We start from the raw sequence: 19,670 nt of genomic DNA, 5'->3' as shown, positions 1-19,670 counted from the left end.
GATTATACATAAAATACTTGCTTCCCTTTGTCTCCTTTAAGGTTCCCAGTGGCCATTTCCTTAGTCTCTTTTTTTGGTGATCTGACTACAGGACTATTTTCTTTCTCTGGGGTAAAGTTTCAATTTGTGCCGTCTGTGTGCTGTCACACACTGAAAATTCAAGCTAGCCTGAAGAGTACTTATAGCACCCAAATCAGTTGGAGGAGCAGTAGATATTGCAAAGTGATGTTTTTCCATTAATTATTGTTAAGCAGTCATTTTTATATCATTGTCTTGAAGTTTTAGTCTCTTGTCATATGAAGAATGAAAAAAGTACTGGCTTTATCTCCCAGGATTTCCTTGTACCGTTATCCAGCCTGTTCAACTCTGATCTACTGATCTTTTTTTTTAGATACTACCATAGATATGGGCCTTGAGAATGAGCCTGTATCAAAAGAGAGGTTGAGGGACTTGTTCAAATACGGAATGTATATAAAGTACAGCAGGGAGAAGAGAAAGTACAAAGAAGTGCATATTGGTCAAGATGGGCTTCAAAACTGAGTGAAGATAACGGCTGAAATGGTAGCCTGGTAGGGACAGCTTTAACTATGCATTAGACACCACTGCTTCAACTAAGTGCAGTACCTGGATAATGAGTCAACAACAGAAAGTAAGTCACAAGTTTTAGGTAGATCCTAGAGTGTATACATATAAGGTGATATTTAAGGATTTTTCTTGCAGCTCTACATAAAAGCTCAGATCTCTGTTCTAGTTAAGTCTTGCCAACAGCTGTTCATCAACCATTAACTGAATGGTCATTAGTATAAAGAACTGGAGGCAAAGCCGCTTTGATGAGATAAATGTCCCAGGTTTGATGCAAAGACATACAAATAATACCTTACACATGCTTACATGAAAAGAAAGGTATTTTTCCTTTTTTTCTTTTTAAAGAGAGATCAGTGGGGTTTTGCTTGCTAATTTTTTTTCTCGACTCTTTTTTTAATTTACCATACAAGCATTATCAGTATTTTCCCTCTGTGTTGTCTTAACACTTTGGAAGAATGTCCATAAATACCTATAATGTTATTGCTGTCTTTCTGGTTTATGATTTCCTTATTTTGAACTTCCTCTGCAGCTGCTGCTCTGCCCCATGTTGACACAGCAGTCTACTGTGGCATTTTCTACTCTTCCTGTCACAACTGGCCTGCAGCTTGTGTGCCCATTGGCCTGCAACTCCCTGACTTCTCCAAACACCCCAGAAACCTCCCATCCTCTAGACACAGTACAGAGGACTAACCTGGTCTGTTGTTAGAGAAATCCCATGTACTAGGAAAGCAGAAAAAACTATCTAAAACATACTTGCTTCAGTTACTTCACACTGTTGGCCATTTGAATCTCAACCAAGAGCAAGCATGATGTAAGCTACCTGCAGTTGCATCACCTTGAGGTCTCTGACTCATTCAGCTGTGCTTGAGTCCTCTCAGAGGGGCACAAGGACAGTGAAAATGGCCTGACAGCAGCCTCAAGCCCTTCCTGTGGGAGTTGTGCCATCATGTGCTTGCCATGCCAATGGCCAACATCTGGTCCTTGCAGCTGAAGAACAGGATTGCTTAAACTCACTTTTCTGAAGTGGTAGCTGTTTAAGAGAAGAAGTTGTCTTTTGAGATAGTAAATAAAGAAAAGTAATGCCTAGAATATGCATGATGAACTCAGATTGAATGAAATATTTTCCCAAATTGCTACCATCTAATCCAGATATTGGTATCTGTAGCTATAGAAAATATGCTGTCATCAGTCCAAGAGAAGGAAGATTATATGAGAAAAATGTGAACCTTGCACTGCAGCCTTCCTGATTTTATCTTAGTGGACATTGAAGATGTTTAGGGGTAGAACAGGCTTTTCTCATACCTGCCCAGACCTTGGAGGAAAAATGCCAAGTATACCTGTGAAATTCATCAGGCTACTGATCAGCTACTGTATATTTGAATGACAAAAAAAAAAAAAAAAAAAAAAAAGACAGCAATCAACCTGGGCAGGGAAAACCATTAATAATTCTAACAGGCTACCTACAGATTGCCTTACAAAAATGTGTGAAAATTTGGAAGAAATAGGAGATCAAATCTGTACAGACATGGCCTGATTAATAGCACAACAAACATCAGGTTTTCTTTTTCTTAAAATGCTAACTTTCTCAATTTAAAATATGTCCTAATTATTAATGAGTGGAGTTATTTTTTTTTTCTTTCCCTTTATCATAAGAGAAAACTGATGTATTCATTCTGCCTCTGTGTTTATTATTCCAATTTTGGAACAGTCATATCTTCCTCCAATGCTAGGTCTCACATAGTGCTGTTTAGTAATGTGAAAAAGTTTCCATTTGCCCTTCACAACTCAGTGAGCTGTAAACACTGAAGTAATTGAGCCACCCACATCCTAGTCTGCAGGTGATACGAGTGATGTATTTTATTAGCACTTAATTAAATTGCAAATGTTATGCTAAACTGTGAAATTGCTGGCAAAAATTGAATGACTGGATTAAATGACACTATTTTTTAAAATAAAAAGATCATTGCGTAATCTGGAAAAAATATATTTTTCAACTCTCTTGGAGCAATTAACCTATGCTCTGCTGGTTAAAAAAAAAATCCCTCAGCATACTGAAATTTGAGGCTGTTGCAACATTAATTTCACACCTTCCTAGTTTATCTTAATGACTTCAGATTATAACAATGAAGATTAAATGAATCTCATTCAATCTGTAGTAGTAAAGAGATAATATACACTTGAAACAATCACAAATGACTAAAATTAAGTTTTATATTATTGCATTAAGATTTGAGGAGGGATTTAATAACTTCAGTTTATGAAAACTTGATTCTTTTTCAGTTTGGGGAAAATTGAATTATTTGACTTATTCCCATTTGCGTATTTGGATGTGTGCCTGAAGAAGTCTAATTATGCAAAAGCCTCTTGATAGGACTTTGTTTGGGACTAAGTATTTCCTGTTAAAATTTACAGCTATCAGTAGAACATGCTGGCTACTGCAAGGATTGCTGCAGCCAGCTGGAAAGAGGAGTATTCTGATGGGAAATGGGAGGCAGGAGGGCTCCAACACCACATTTTTCATTTGAAGGATGAAGCAAAAACAATGTGGAAAAATACAAATTTTCCGGTTGCAAAATAAGAAGGAGCTATAGACTGGGAGAGGAATTGGGTTACCATCCAGAATTATTTTTATTATCTAGGATTACAAACCAAAACCAAGAACAAAAAACATGTCCCTTTGTAAGTGAGTAGGGGTAATCAAACAACTACTGCAACTACCTTCATTCAGTTCTTCAAACCTGAAAGCTTGCACTCAGTTTCAATAGGTAGTGTTTCCCAAATATTAAGTTAAATATTTTAGGATTATTTCTTTTAAATCAGGTAGACGCTCCACAGAAGATAATTTTAAATTAAAATAATTTCTTTGGGGTTTTATCTCTTTTTCTCTAAAGCATTTTTTTAAGTTAAAAAAAAAGTATCAATTGCATGCTTATTGGGCAAAGCCAATGTTCTAAATGGCACTGAAAGTGAGGAAATTGCAATGTGAATTTTTTAATTGTGTATTTTAAGTTGTTTTAAGAAGCTGAGTCTTTAAGCTCATACTGTGCTCTCTGGATAACTGGAATGAGTTTGTTGTTGTTTACATGGTCTGAATTTTCATGGATTCACTGGACTTGTAACATATAAATGAGAAGTACTAGGTCTTCTGCACATATGTAAATGAAGGCCTAGCAACAACAAAAAGTGCTTTCTCTTTCAGCATTTCTGCAAAACAGCTGCCTAATGCTGTCTGTATCTGGAGAAAAAAAAATTGGAACTCCAAATATATTATAGAAATGAAGTTTCAAACTGCAGTAGTGTGCAAATCTGTACTGTAAGGTAGAATTTCAGTGAGGCAGAAGTCTCCCTTTTTCTATGGGAAATTACTGTAATTATTATGTGCTTTCTTATACTAACCATGAGATTTCTGGATATTCTTAAGAATAGCTCTAAAACATACCAGATTGCACAGTTGATATATCCAAGAGTCACAGTTTTTAAACAAGTGCCAACATCTGAAAAAAGTGCAATTAATGTTGGCTGAAACAAGATTAATTTCTTACTGGGGCTTAGTCACTCAAAATAAGACATATTTAATCTTCTTTTCTCTCATTTCATACTCTCTTACAAAAGATTTCAGTGAGCTTGCTAACGATAATAAATTTCCTTTTAGGTACTTCAGGGTGTTTTTGTGGAACTGCAGTTATACGATGTGGTATTTAGACAGTTGTCTAACTTAACTGATACTGCAGAGGGGAAAAAAAGAACTAGATTGGTGATAACCCTAATCCAACAAGAGACCTGGGCACATACAGATTAGTCTGTGCAAGACTCAACTTCTGAATCTTATTTGTGGGCTTCACATGTCACCTTAAACAAGGAGACGGGATGCATGTGAATAAGCACACACACTTTTTGTTTGTTTTCATTTTTTTAATTACATGCAGAATGTTCATGGATCTCATTTCTAGATCTGTCAGGCTACCCATGTAGTGGGTCATGTGGGTTATAGTGTCAGTTGGAAGATGAGAGGCAGTTCAAATTGAGTCCTGGCATTTTTTCTATTTCAGGCTATAGATACATCCATACAAATAATATACTGCCAGTTGTACTGTGTATGCCATGGAGTCTCCTGCATCCCACAGACGTTTAAACTCGAGGGCTGCCATTAAAGTGGTTGGTTGGTGGAGCCCAAATTACCAGACTTGCTAGACCAGAAGAAGAAAGATCAACAAAGACATGGTACTGGTTTAGTGAACATGCCACTAAAATGGAAGGAAGAGCCCTAGGTGTTTCCATGTTCCAGATTACCTCTTTCTGAGCAGTCCTCATTAATTAGATTGAACTGACAGCTGTGTATTAGTAAAAAGATAAAGGGAAGAAGAAAACATCCTGGACTTCTTTCCTCAGACCTTGCTAGGGCAGGCCAGAGCAGAGATAGATGTTCTGATTCAAAATCTGTTGAGGACAAAGGAGAGATACTTGTCAGTTTAGTAGATCCTGGACTGGATTTGAAGTGAAGCGACAAGTAAGCCTCCAAACCCATTAATTTTCATTTACTTAGTGACTTTTCCTTTTTTCTCTCTCCTTTTTTTCCTTTTTTTTCTTTTAATAAACGGATTGTTATTTGTTAATTAATAATTTGACTTAGATCAGCTTCTCAAAGATTGTTGAAAAGCTTTTGGAGAGTAATAACTGTCAATTTACGTTTCCTTATAAAAATGAAGGCAGTGGGAAAGCAAAACATACTTCTTGTTTTCTGAATAAATTTCTATAAGATTATATTTGTCATGTTTCTGTGAACAGTAGCTATTGTTAACTGTAGCTATTAGTTGCTGCTTACATTAGTACACTTGTCTGAAAGCCTGTGTAAAATTCCTGCAAGTATTGTTTACTTGAAATGCCAGGTTCTTAAAATTTAATGACTTCTGTAGTACTGAAAAAGCTCATCTCAGAATACAGGAAGAGTCTCTCTTAAAATGGTCATTATTCTGGATACCACATTTATAGCTGATTTGGTGGTTATGTTTGTTCACATCCTCAAAGATGAAACAAGCCAGGCCATACCATGAAGTAACCAGAAAGCATTTTGAAACCAAATTTGCATCTAAACTTTAGAGCCTAATATTTTATTAAATAGTTAGCTAGCACCTTTTTCTGTAAGCTTGTTCCCATTTTTGAAGGTACTTAAGACTCAAAAGAAAAAGTCTGATAATATCCAAGCCTTTCAAGGAATTATGGTTGTTATTGTTTATGAGTTAATAAAAATTATTTAGGACAACTCAGGTAAAGTACTAAAAAGATTTCAGTGCATTCAAACAGACAGGGAACTCTGAAAATTGCAAAATCCATTTTAACTACTGTGTGATAAAATGGGAGGTAGTAACTGAGTTGCAGCCAACAATCCCTATGCTTTTAGCAGCTTCTTGCTGTTAAACTATTACTAAATCACCTTTCTCAAAACCCAATAGCAGGATATGAGCAAAATAGAGGAGTGAGGAGTCACTTGGGAAGTGCACTGCACGAAGATTGATGTGCAGTTAGGCTTGCTTGTGAACTACATGGAGAGGTTTACTTGAAAGGGGATGCAACATTATGGGTAGCAAATCCTGAACAACCTTAAAGAAAGGGTTCTAAGTTATCTAGGATAGATAGATAGAGTACGGCATTTTTAGTTTTGGATCTGTCAGTCTGGGATTAGGAATTAAGTAACGGACTGGGAAAAACCTTGGGCAAATAGGTAACTTTCTATCATTATGTGCCTCTTCAGTGCTTTCAGTAAAAGGAGCTGAGCAGCTATTTCAGTCACTCTGACTTTGGATTTTCAAAATTTCAGCCTTAAGGGATCATCTTGGACTTACTGGTGTAGTCATGTGACGTGGCATCTAAGTTTATACTCTAAGTAAAAGACCTCTTCATGAACTCCTGATTGCAGAACCTTTAAATGCCTACTCTGTTACTTAAAGAAAAGGTTTCTTCTTCATGTATTTCTGTCTGGTGGTAGCTACTTGAAAGATTCTACTTAGCTTGTGCTTTTTTAAGGACTTTGATACTTTGATAAGCTGTTTTGCATAGGCAAGCCATATCTGTTATTTGATCTGCTGCAACAGGAACAGTTGAAGAACAACAGCCAGAAATTACTATTCTTCCGATTATGCATTTTAGAATAACTGCTGTTTTTCCTATATAGGTTCACAAAGTAGAAAACTCAAAGCAGGGTTTGCTTACATATGAAGTCTAGGATAAGTGCTTACATTCTGACTTGTGGCTCTACAGGGCAGTGATATCCTAGATTATCTTTAGAGATCGCCATAAATGCTATGTTGAAATTTTACTGACCGTAATTTAGAAATTCCTCTCAGTGGGAAACGTAGTCCTCTCCTAACACGGTCATCATTCCTCATGTGCCTTTTATTGACTGTAACAAGGCTCTTAGGAACATATAATCAGACACAGTCAATAGGCTCTGCTTGAAGGTTTGCTGGTATGCATTGGCAGAATGCTAATTTATTTAGCTGGGCTCCATGTCTAAATGCCACACATAGGCTGCATGTTTCTATTAGTTGGAAAATGTAGAATTTGCATTGGGCAGATGGTAAATTGGCAACCTGGTGCACCTGTGTAGAGGACTTGAGGGCAGAAGTGGTTTCTCCTTCACATAGGTCATTAATTTGCAGGAGACAAAACTACTCTGCTGGGGAAAAGTGACTTTAAAAAAAAAAAACAAAGGGGCAGAAGGGAGGCAGAAGAGTTCAGGTGGGTTGGATTGCACTTCACTCCATGAACTGTTCTAGGGGTAACTGTGTTGTACCTTACATCTAAGCTGCTTGAAAAAAAGTATTTGCAGATGTCAGTAAGTGACAGAAAGTGAAGGGCATAAACCTAGAAATACCAAGCAAAGGAGATTATTCTCTGCTTTGGTTAACCATTGCTATTTAAAAATAGTAATATGTTCTGAATGTGGTTAGTTGCCTGCCCTGCTGTTACACAGCTGTAACATAAACCATCCAAGAAACAAAACGGCAAACTAAAATAACTCTGTTAAAAAGAAGCCCCTAAAATTATTAAATATAGAAGTTTTTTCAATAAAGTTTTAGACCTTAGTAGGATAAATAAGTGCAGAAAAATAAGTTCTTTTAAAACTGTCTTCTTTTGTATCTTGGCCTTTTGTTTTTGTAAGTACCTGAGGTTTTTTCCATCAATGAAATCGTGTGTATTCTGGTTTTGATGTTATTCCAAAACATAGATCAATAAGATCTGCTGAGGATTACTGAGGCTCCATCTGTTCTTGCCATGAATAGGAAATACTACAGATGGTAATGAGCAGGTGTACCCTTCCTATTGCAGTTATGCTCAAAACCACTGTAATATTGGATTGAAAAGGCGAAAACATTTTAGTTCTAAACAGCTTTCTCCAGTCTTTTCCAGACTGTGTATTTGTCTGACAGACATCTCAAAATCATTTTACTTTTCCTTAAGAATCACCAAAATGTGTTGAGTGATTCTCTTTTCTGTTTGCTTGGGGAAGGGGGGGTAGGGGGTGTGTTTTGTTTGGGTTTTTTGCTTGAAATTAGCATTGTTCTCAGCCCAGGTAGAAGGCACTTCTGCGTCCAGTCTAAAATGACATATAATATTTTAACAACTTAGTGCCTATGAATTTATGCTCACACTTCCTTTTTACTGGCCTAATAAATTCTGAGGGGCATTGTGTACCTTGTTTTTGTTTTGTTTTGGTTTTGTTGTTTTGAGGTGTTTTAAGTGCAGAAGAGAAGACAAACACCAGCCAGGCATCCTAAAAATGTGCGTGTCGGTATGGTAGGTGCCCTGGAGGTGATCCTTGCTTTGCCCTGAGTACTGGGCAGGTTTGAAAGCAGGTCTCTCCCCCTGAGGTGACTGTCATAAGCTGCAGCAATACAGACAGAAGAGAGATAGGAACCACCCTAGTTTCAAAAATGTAGTACCACGATCTCTGTGAGAATAGGTTATTTTGTAGAAGGTGACAAGCACCATTAGGCACTTCAATTACATGTATTCTGTTTATTTATTTTGTTTTTTAGTTTTATTACTCAAAATGAGGTGAATTTGACTGAAGTGCATGCTGGCATGACCAGTGTAGCTGCTACTACAGAGTGGCTGAGGTGAAGGATGAGGAAGGCTTTGAGAGACTGGTGTTCCCACTGAATTTAAGACTTGTGGACATAACTCCTGCCCTGTTATATCTGGGGCTGTGACTGTTGGGTAAGTGGCCTGTTTCATACAAGGATCAGAGCCTGTGACAGTTCATTTTGGTTTATGACATGCTGTTTATGGGGATAGAGGTTGAGAGATGAATTCAAAGTGGCAGAAGTGTAATGAATGTACTTGGACAGCAAGGGAGATGGAGAACTCTCGTATGGAAGCTAGCACAGCAAAAAAAAGCAGGAGTCATATGATCAAGACAGAGAAAAAAAATTATCTAAGGTAAAGGATTAAGCTGGTACAAGTAATAGGTTAAACTCTCTGTGAGAGCTTATGCTGGGAAGCAATGAAGTTTCAAGACAGTTTTCCTAAAGAAACAGGAATAAAATAAATCCCAAATTTTTAAGGAGGAGTTTCTTCAATTCATTAAAAGGATTGTTGAATGTGTGCTGAGAATGAACAATGCTTACTTTTGGTGCTGGATTGCTGTGAATGTTGAAGTCAATAATTTTATAACTAGCTTTTAATCTTTCGATGCTGAGGGATTTAACAGTATAAAAGCTGCATTTTACTCCGTGAGCAATCCTGCCTGATGGAGAATCCTATTCTGATGGTCTCTTCATTTTTTTAATCAATTTTGTCTTAGAAGAAATGCTTTGCCAAATATTTGGAAATTGTCTATTTAATTTTATAGCTCACCTACATCAGGTATGTCCTTCTCTGGTTTTCCGAAGCGAAGAGGATTTACAGTAATACCGAATGATTAAATTTTAGATAAAATTGATCTTTAGTGTTTGTCTGCCTATGTAAAAATGTGATAATGAAATAAAAAGAAAAAAAGTCCAGCTCAAACAACTGAACTATTTGTTTAAGTCATTCTGTTAACTTGGAAAAATGTTGATCTAATAATGATGAAAAGAAAGACTTACACCACTGGAAAAGCTGGCAGCCATCATTCTAATGCTGCCTCATGCTGCTTCCTTGAGGCTGTGAGAAGGAGTTTAAACAGTTTGATGGTGATACTTGCCGATTAAAAATTTGTAGCTAGATCATATTCAGTACCTTCACTGCTGCTCCAGCATCTCCCATGTGATAGTGTGAGACCACCCAGGCTGCTATTATGGCTCCAAACCTGTTTTCTCTGAACACTGATACAACAAAGCGGTGATACTTGAAAAGTGGTATTCAATCAAATTTCTAATTTTAATAAACTTCATGCTCAGCATGATGATTTAGTAAATTTTATCTGTCCTAAAAGAAAAAAAAAATCTAATGTTTAGGACATATTAGTTTGCAAAAAAAAAAAAAAAAACAAAAAAACTATTCTGATAGTTTGCAAGCCTCAAGTTCAAAGTTACCTAAAACTAAGAACAGATTTCAGTCTATAGGCAGGTTTTTCCTGATCCAACAAAACACTAAAGTGGAAACTTAAGCTAAAACAAATTGATAAAGAAATTGGAGCCTTTTTGTATGTTGAAAAGCTAAGATTGTACTTGAATTTTTTTTCCAATGTATTCTGGAGTTTCAGTCAGGTGAAAACAAGTTTTCCTAAATTACTGTTTCTTACTATTTAGTTACTGTACAGTTAATTCAGCACTTGAGATAAATGAGAAAGCTTTCTTCTTTCAAGCTTGTAAATGGTAAATGTTTCCTGGCATTATGGGGAAGCTCAATTTTTTTCTTTCTTTTTGTAATAGGGCTAGGAACAGGATTTTGCAAATAATGAACACATGCTATAGCTTCTGTGGGTGTGACTGAAAGCATACTAGAGTATGTTCTGAAACAATGATTGCAAAATATTACTATTCTTATGTCCTTTGGATAATTTTTTGAGTGAGAAAAAAAGCTTTTTTAATGGCAATAAAAGAACACAAGGAAGTGGGAAATGCAGTTATTTGATACTGCTATTTAAAAATCCTTTAGCCAATGCAAGGTAATATGAACTTTTATATAAAAAACTCTGTCTGTCTTATAAATTTTGCAATTTTATTCTTAGCTCAAAATTGGATCAATTGAATTAAGATTTTGTAATGTTTAAATGTTAAAATGGTTTTAGTTTTGTTTCTCTTTTTAGTCCTAATTGCAGTCTTTCATCTTACATCTTGCAGTCTAAAGGGAAAAAAGCTAATACACTGTATTTAAGTGTCCCATTATATGAGTAATGCTCACATGTAAATGGCCTTTGGGGATCTATAGATTTGATTCTTTTATGGTTTTATTTATAGCTTCTGAAACTATGACCAGCTGAGCAACTTAGAAAAGCAAATCATACTTTTATACTGGAGTCTGTACTCCATGCTCTGTTTTTCTATGTGTTCATCAGAAAGATAAAAATGAGGAAAAGACTGAGCCACAATCTTCTCTTGACTAACACTGTGAAAATCAATGAATCTACATGATCAATAAAAGGAGTTGACTTCATTTGTTCACTTCATCAGTATTACAGAATCTGTGCCCATTTTTCTTATTCATGTAACATTAGCAAAATGACTAAGAATTAAAAGCGCAGAAAAACACAGCTAAAATATTTGGAATATTTTTTGTTCCCTGAATGGAAAATCTTGCTGGAAACCCTTGTGTTTTCTAAAAGTGGACTTGGTTATTTCTCTGAAGATGTTTTGGAGGTGTGTAATACAGAGCAAGTTACCATTCTCTGTATTCTTTTAGCTTAGCAATAGCAAAACCAGGTGCTTCTGCATCACTTGTTAGAAATGTGCATGTACTCTCATACATCCTGCAGTTAATAGATAAGCACTGCAGTGTTAAGCAGGCTTTATGGAAATAATGTGGAAATTTGTAGGAAAAAAAAGTGGAGCAGAAAGCTACCAGTCCGTGTCCATCGGTCTCCAATGTGTTCTTCTTGAGATTCTGAGAAGAGTTGATAAACTAAAAGCAAAAGCAGACAGAAAAAAAATGCTGCTGGAGAAAAGCAGATTGTTGTGTTAAAAATTGGTAGACATAGGCTCCTTTGGTAGTTCAGAGAAAGGACTAAGTTTGGGAAAATAACCACAGAAGAAATAAACGCATTTTTTAATTTTCTTAAACTAGAGCAGCGATAAGAAGGGGCTATGAGGTACCAAGATATATTCAGTACTCTGAAGGTATTGAATAGGAGAGCTTTTTTCCCCGCTGGATGGCAAGCAATGTTCAAAACAAGTTAGAACAACAAAATTAAATTTAGGTATTGTGCCTTTAACAAGTGAAAAATATATTCTTTGCTATACTTTTAATTTTATAGCATTAATTTAATTGTTTTTTGTCAACTTTTGTTGATTTGTGGGAGCAGCAATTAGTGTCATCTTTACATGAACTGATAAGAATTTCTTTCTTTTGTAATGTGCTTTAAAATTTTGGAGTAAACATAATTAGCTAGCATCTTTTGTAGCATTTCAAAATATATAAATATCTCGTCTCATTCATATGTGCTTTTGATTTTGTATATTTGGGGGTTTCAGTTACATACTTAATTTACTCAGCAGCAAATTACTGCATCGTGCTGCTTTGTGGAATGGAAATTATTCTGCCTGTGTATCTAATGTACTTTAATTATAATGAAACATTAGCTCCTGCTACTCTTGTATACTCCTGTAATCTAGCTGATCTCTAAAGATCATTGTAAAACATGTCAATAAGACAGCTGTAACAAAAATGAAAGAGTGATTGTGAATTTGTTTGAAAATTAGAAGATTTTTTTCTAACAAAAAGTGCGTCTTGGACTATGACCTATCCTGTTATGTAGACTGCAGAAAAATGCGTCTTAGGAATGGGTCTTGGAAACTTTAGAAGGCCACACTTTCTGCTGAAGTACTTTGTCAAATTATTCAGATAAACTCTTGATCCTGCAGCTATTCAGGCAGTAATATATCTCTGTCACACTCTTCAAGTTACTCTTAAAGATCTAACAATGCAGCCAGGCATGGAATTCAGCCAGCAGCTCTGTACTTCTGCTCATTTCTATCTATAGGTAACTGTATCTGAAAGTGTGCTTGCACTTGAAATATTATATTAAGGAAATCACAGTTTGGTGGACAATGAGCTGGATAAACAAAAAAGTGATCCCATTTGGATCCCTAGGCTTAGGGTTGTATTCTACCTGGAGGATGATGACAAGAGGCATCAAGAATCTCTCAGGAAACCTGTCCTGCTTCACAGCTCTGTCAATAACCTGCAAGGTAATGTGCTGGTAACAGGATTGCAGGTGGTGCCAAAATTGGATGAGCCACTGTTCAGAGAGACCTACATAGACTGGAGGAATGGGCCAGCAGGAATCTCATGGAATGCAATAAAGAAAAATGCCAAATCCTGCACATAAGAAGGAATATATGGAACAGCTCTACTGGGAGAAGCTCTACTGGAGAGCATCTGGGGATCCTGGTGTACAGGAAGCTGAGTGCACTGGCTGGTACAGTGCTGGGAGCATTAACAAGAAGGGTCACAGCCGGTAGATTGAGGAACGCGACTGTTACCTTCATTGCACTGTATCTAGAGTGCTGCATCCAGTGTTGGGTCCTCTAATACAAGGTACTGATAAACAGAAGTGAGCTCAGAGGAGACCCTTAAGCTGGTGGGGAACTGGAATATTTGTTTCTTAACATTTTCATAACATGCAAACTTCTGATAGAATCTAGACTCATTTTGCTAGTACAAAGCAGAAACAGATCTCCATTCTTCACAACAGCCAACATAATTTCTAGTGTCTCATTTCATAAGAATTATTTTTGAAAGTTCTGTTTCATTTTTTAATTATGTTCATGCTGTAAATGTGAGAGGATTCTGCTTTTCACTAGGTAAAGTGATTTCCATCATTAATTAATTCTCTTGTATTAGTTTAGAAGAAGATTTTATATGTGGTTGTAGGAAAACAGCAGAACACATTTGCTCTTGTCAAGTTTCCTCTGATGCTTGCACCAGTTTGGCAGTTAATTTAGCAACCAGCACTTTTTGAGGTCAACGCCACTGGACACTTCCCTTAATTCCATAGCAGAAGCTGACCTCCAGCCATTACCAGCACCCCTCAGTGTTACCTGTGCTCTCTCTGCTGGTGTTTCTGTAGGTAGATCAGAGCTATTTGTAACAGCCCCACTGTCTTCATACAACCCATTGCATTGGGAAAGCTTTCGTAGCCTAAGGGCTGGGGTGGACAGAGACTGTTCAGAAACAGCATTCAGTAACCCTTCCTTCTCTTGGGTAACATAGGACATATTTTGAAGCATGTCAGCGTGCATTCCTGCAAGCTGAGTGTATGAAGCTGTTAGTGTGCTTTGGTTTGACTGAGTGCATGTTGAAGAGCTGTGTTTGACAGCAGGAGTAGGCAGAAGTAGCTTTGCTTGATCAAGAGAGCAGAAAGAGCGGTCTGTGGGTGGTGGAGAATACCAATGAACTGCAGAGAGGAAAGAGTGGTGTTATCTGACAGGCATCTATTCATAATGAGGTGGATTTGATATGGAGTGGTTTGGGGTTTCCTTGGGAAATTTTTTTTGTTCAAAGTGTGCTGGCATCTCCTGAGGATGTTAATGACTTTGCAAGTGTAAATTTTTTATGGTCTAAAATACCAGTATAAAGAGATTTGATGTAGGATTAATGCTCCCATGTCTCACTTCTGTATCATAACAGCAAGAAACTATGTGTACTTTTAAGCCTCCATTTTCTTTCATATTATCAGGGCACATAACCTCATATCTCATATTTCTTAAAGAAAAATAAAGTTCACTTAACTGGTCTGTGAGTGTAGGAAGTGTTGCTTCTGTGCTACTTTCCATTAATGGATTTTTCTTAATATTTTTTCATCATTCTCTGGTTTTGCAGACATGAGCTGATGGGCTTACCAGAAAGCACTTGCTTTTTTCTTTCTTTTCTTTTTCCTAAAAAAAAGTGGGGTGGGAGGAAGCAGTTTTGGCAGTATGAAGACGAAAAGGAAGTTCAAACAAGCATCAGGGATCAAAAGGGACAGGTTGCTTTCATAAAGGAGGTAGGCCAGGAGCTGATGCTGTTCCCAGCACAGGCAGTGCTCTCATGGAATGGGTCCAAAAAGGGGCTGAACAGAGCAGGTGTGCTGATGGAAAGAGTCACTGTCAACCATCAACATGTCACCAAAGGAGGTGATGTAATGAGTCAGGTTTAGGAGGTCAATCCAGAAAGTCCAGTCAGGAACAGAGGAGACAGAAAGACATGGATGCTTCTAACAGGCTCAAAGGAAATGAGGACAGATATGGGTGCACCCATGATGCACTTCAGGCAAGATGCTCAAGCTAGAGCTGAACTGGGCCCCCTGGACCCATGGAATTGGGTAGGACATCCCAGGGGAGGCTGTTTAAGGCCATCAGAGCCTTAAAAATGCACTTGGGACTCTGGCTATGTTCTGTTAAATAATCACTTTCATTAGTTCATGTGCTTGGACTATTTAATTTTATTAACTTGTGAATCCATAGGTGTGCTGTAGCATATGTGACAGAACTCTGCATGATGCTGGTTTTCACACCCATCACTGTGCAAAAGGCTTCAGTGGCTGATAGGAGTGCCTCAGGTGGTGATGCTTCTGTCCTGCTGTGCCTCCTGCACTGGCACCTTCAAAGGGAACTGATAAGTTTCAACAAGGAGCCAGGTTAACGGTGGGAACTTTATAAGGTCAAAGCACAGATGGCAGGTTTGAAAATTTCTTTTAGTCCATAATCCAACAGAAGTGCTCAATGGCTAGATATGTAGCAAATACAGCCCTTGCCTTGAAAAAATTAAGTCATGATGCCCTCCATTAAAGTAACTCAAACTGCAGCTATTTTACTTATGAATGAGTATTGAACACATGGGAGTATAATGCACTTTCACTAAGTGAATTTTACATTTTGATCATTAGATATTTTGGCTTGGCTTTTCAGCAAGATTTCCCCTCTGTATCATGGTGAAAGAAAAACAATGTAGAAATAAAAGCAATGCATATAGTGTATTATCCTGATTTTCAGCTAGAGTGTTTGACTAGTGTGATACCCAGTAAAAGGAAATGTTATTGATTAACTTTTTTCCGTTCTCTATGAAGACAAAGATAATCTTGGTGACTTATGCATTATTGGAGTGGCTCAAAGCACCTGCCAATTATTTATTTGAAGTCGTGGAAGTAATATTTTAACTTTTGCTTGTGTCTGTATAGCTCTTACAGAGTACATGGCTTCTCCCTGCCAGAAAGTCATCAGAATTTACTCTTTATAATTATTTTGCTAATATACTAGAGTTAAATGGATCCTGACTACTTTTTTTTAATCTCAGTAAGTATCAGAAGGAGAGTTATGAAGTATGCTTACTTTAGTACCTGGCTTGTCATTGAGCTTCACTGCACTGATGAGACAGTCTAGGGTTTTGACATTGATTTGTGAGTCTCCTGGTAAGTCATAAAGATCAAGAGAGATTTGTTGGCTTCATTAACACGTTGTCATTCTAAAGGTTAGGTGTTTCCTTCACATCAGTTATAAGTCCCTACTGCAGCCACTAAAGCTGTCTCCTTTCTTTTCTCACAATGTCGAGTCAGTTGTGATAACAACTAAGACATCATTGAAATTTCTTAAAATCATTTCTACTCTTGTTTCAGGCTGTTATGCTATACTTTTCCTTTGAGTCAAGTTAGTTTATATAAGCAATAAAATTCAAAAGTGCTAATACATTCAGATTTATCTGCAACTTTTGGTATCATTAATCATGACATTTTTTTCTTTTACTGATTGAAGTTCTAGTAAACCATATAATGTTTTTGGATACTGCTTTTTCCTCAGAAGAACTTTGCAACATTTCCCACCACACCAACCAGTGCAGCAGATCACTGTTCACAAGCTATGGCGCTCTGCCTGCAGCCCTTTTCTACAGCAAGTTTTCTTTTCAACCGTCCATCAGCAAAATACTTGCATGAAATTAAATGCATCTCCTATCAGACGACATTGAGAGAGTGCTACCAGATTGCAAGAAAATCTGAACAGCATTTCAGAAATGTTTTCTTTGAAAAAAATCATCTTTTTGTTTAAATAAGTATTACTGTTTCAATCTCTACACTCCTGAGTAATATTAATAAAAGATGTACCGTCAGAAAACATTGTAATTGAATTGATTGCTGAAGGAAATCATAACCCAGAACAGAGATATGTGGACACATTTTTCTCTTTTTCCAGTGGGTAAAAAGATAGTTTTCATGTCTTTACAAAGCTGACAGTCCTCTCTATCAATTCTGTCTATGTATAGTAAATCTTGTATTTCTTGCTAAGATACCACCACATCTGTTATAGATGTTCTCTGGTCAGTCAGGTAATTCATATTTATAACTGTCTTTAAAAAGTGTATAAATTATGCAATATACCAGGGGGAAACTATTCTTATCTCATATGAGAATCTGAATTTAAGCTGCATACCATAGTGGGCATAGCAAAAGTTCAGGGTGAAAACAAAGTTTCACTAGGAAATAGGACTCAAAAATTATGTAGTTGATGAATAATAATACAGTTTATTTTTTTATTTGAATATTAATAAGCAATTGACAGTAACAGCCAAGTAACACCATCAAGGTTTTTTAAAATAAAACTAGGATCACCAAATATTACAAAGTTGCATGATGTTTATTGGTTTGAGCTAGTCCTATGGAGGTTTTTCAGCTAAACTACTTTAAGCTGTTTTTCTACCTCACTTCAGTTGTTTTTATTTTACTTTCCTGCAGTGCCACATTGTAAAGCATTATCATTTTTATTTTGGTAATCAGCACAATTGAATCACAGAATTAAAAAAACATAAGCAGAACTGTTGATGTGTCAGCAGTGGTGTCTGATGTGTCCACAAGACTGCTGAACCATTTCTGCATTGTCATTTAAATCATTAATACCACATTGGAAGATATTAATTTAGATGTTATTAGTTTAGATGTTATATGGTTACAATTTATTTCAGGTTTGTCTATATCTGGAGATATAAACTAGATTACAAATTCATAGTATTTAAATTAATTAGACATCAAGCTTTCATTAATAATCAAAAACTAATCCACACAGCCCATATAAGCATGTTCTTGTTAAGCTATGTGTTGATGGCACAATCTTAAACTGCAGTAGGTGAATACATTAATTTAGTTGAAACAATACCAAAGTTATTACTGATGTCTCTGTGTCCAGGAATTCATTCTCTTTGAAGATTTTCTTTGAGATATTTAGAAAAATGAAATAAGGAAATAAATGCTCTTAGAGTTGGATTGCTCACAGTTTTTACCCTTTAAATCAGAATAATTTTTTGATCTTTTCTATCATGTCCCGTTTATCATCCTAAATATATCTTAGTGCTGTCTCCAGTTTTGAGGCAATTGAGCAGAGAAGTCATAAGGTTCTAAATTACATGTTCATGATGAGAACACTGGAACAGGCTCTGAGCAAAAGCAGTGTTTGAAAACTTCAATTGTTCTAAAGAGCGACATGTCAAACATACCATACCTGCTTTCGAGAGAGCTCCAAAAGCAATGATCCTGATTGTCTGCCCCTATTACCCAGTATGAAACTTAGCATAACAAGGATGATCCACACAGGCAGGATGTGTCTGAAACGGGAACAGAAAAGGGTTATGAATGTTCACATGTCAGCTCTACAGCGAGATACCTAGCAACTCCTGTAAGAAAGGAATTTAGTTATAAAATGCAGCTAATCAGCAGAAAAAAACTTTCAAATATAATTTATTAATAACTGTGATTTTTTTCTTGATGAAATATATTACATATTCTCAGGGAAATTTCATTCATTGATAATTGTTTTAAGATAAAGATGCAGTGGGAATGTATAGAACTAATGAATAATTTAAAATAAATTTCTTTTTCTTAGCTGATTTTTCCTACTGCATAAGACAGTGAAATAAAGCTATTTTAAAGTATATGATTATTTATGAAAATCATTAATGTAATGCAGCAGCAGAAAAGACTGCATTTGTATAAGTATGGATATGCTGCTGCTAAAACAGCTGGGGTTACTGCACTTTATGTGAATTAATAACGTTTGAATGTGCACTGTAATTATATTAGTAATAAGAATATAGAGAAATGGAAAAGAATATTTTAAACTTTGCACAGTTCCAGGTCAGTTCAGTATTTGTACAGTGAATGGTCAGGGCAGGATTTTTCTTCACAACACTGTGATCAAGTTTCTATTCTACATTTGTTTAGATAAATGCCTCATAAAATTTAAGGTAGTTTGGCAGTATACTTGCTGGAATGCATGAAAGGGTGGGTAAAAGAAAGCCTCTAAGCCATTATAGCAAGTAATCTTTCCTGCTATATTGACCATGCTGCATTCTGTACTTAAATAACTGTACTAGAAAAAGAAATAATCGCCTAATAAAACATGCCAGGATGCATAATAAATGTGCTGGGAGATTGGATATTAATGACTACAAATTCTAGCTGATTAGACAATTGTCTTTTGAATGTGCTTTTGTATATATCAGCAGCTGTGCCCAGACCTTCCTTCTTGCTTGGAAGTTGGAGGCCGTACATTAGTATAAAGTTGGATCAAACTACTTGAGTTGGAGTAAAAGGTAGAGCCTATATCAATATTAACAAATAATGATATCAGCAATATCCTAGTAAATTTAAACTTTCTTTTTTTATTTTTTTCTTCTGAGAGGGCCAGTAAGAAATCGGTGACCCACCAGAAATGTACCTGATGGGAGGGTGAAAGTGCCCAAGTCCCTCACATTTCCCGTGGCTTCTGTTCAGGGAGAAAAGCAGGTCCCTCCCTAGTGGAATAGTGAATGACCTGGGAAAAAAAGTGAAAAATCTCTAGGAGGAAAAAAGCTTACTTTTTTCTTTTTTTACTATTTGCATCTTCTAATGGTCTTCAGCCAGCTATTACTGACTGCCTGATTCACTCTGCCCATGTATTAGCAATACAAGCTGGTATTTCCTAATTTGTACTTTATGCTTGAAA

The 19,670-nt window shown here is 36.4% G+C and overlaps 1 protein-coding gene across 9 annotated transcripts in view; it reads left to right on the top strand.

Moving 5' to 3' along the window:
• KCNIP4 (potassium voltage-gated channel interacting protein 4) overlaps positions 1-19,670 on the top strand; it is a 401,922-nt gene that overhangs the window by 267,919 nt on the left and 114,333 nt on the right. Inside the window, exon 1 of one of the 9 annotated variants that reach the window (XM_032108715.1) lies at positions 8,647-8,802. The exons of the other annotated variants lie outside the window; for them this stretch is intronic. The gene's annotated coding sequence lies outside the window, so the exon portion shown is untranslated. Of the gene's footprint in view, positions 1-8,646; positions 8,803-19,670 lie in introns of those variants that run through there. 9 annotated transcript variants of the gene reach the window in all.

This window comes from Corvus moneduloides, chromosome 5, assembly GCF_009650955.1.
Source record: "Corvus moneduloides isolate bCorMon1 chromosome 5, bCorMon1.pri, whole genome shotgun sequence".
Classification (NCBI taxonomy): Eukaryota; Metazoa; Chordata; class Aves; order Passeriformes; family Corvidae; genus Corvus; species Corvus moneduloides.
The sequence above is the reverse complement of the archived record's forward strand: the minus strand, read 5'-3'. Positions and strand labels throughout refer to the sequence as shown.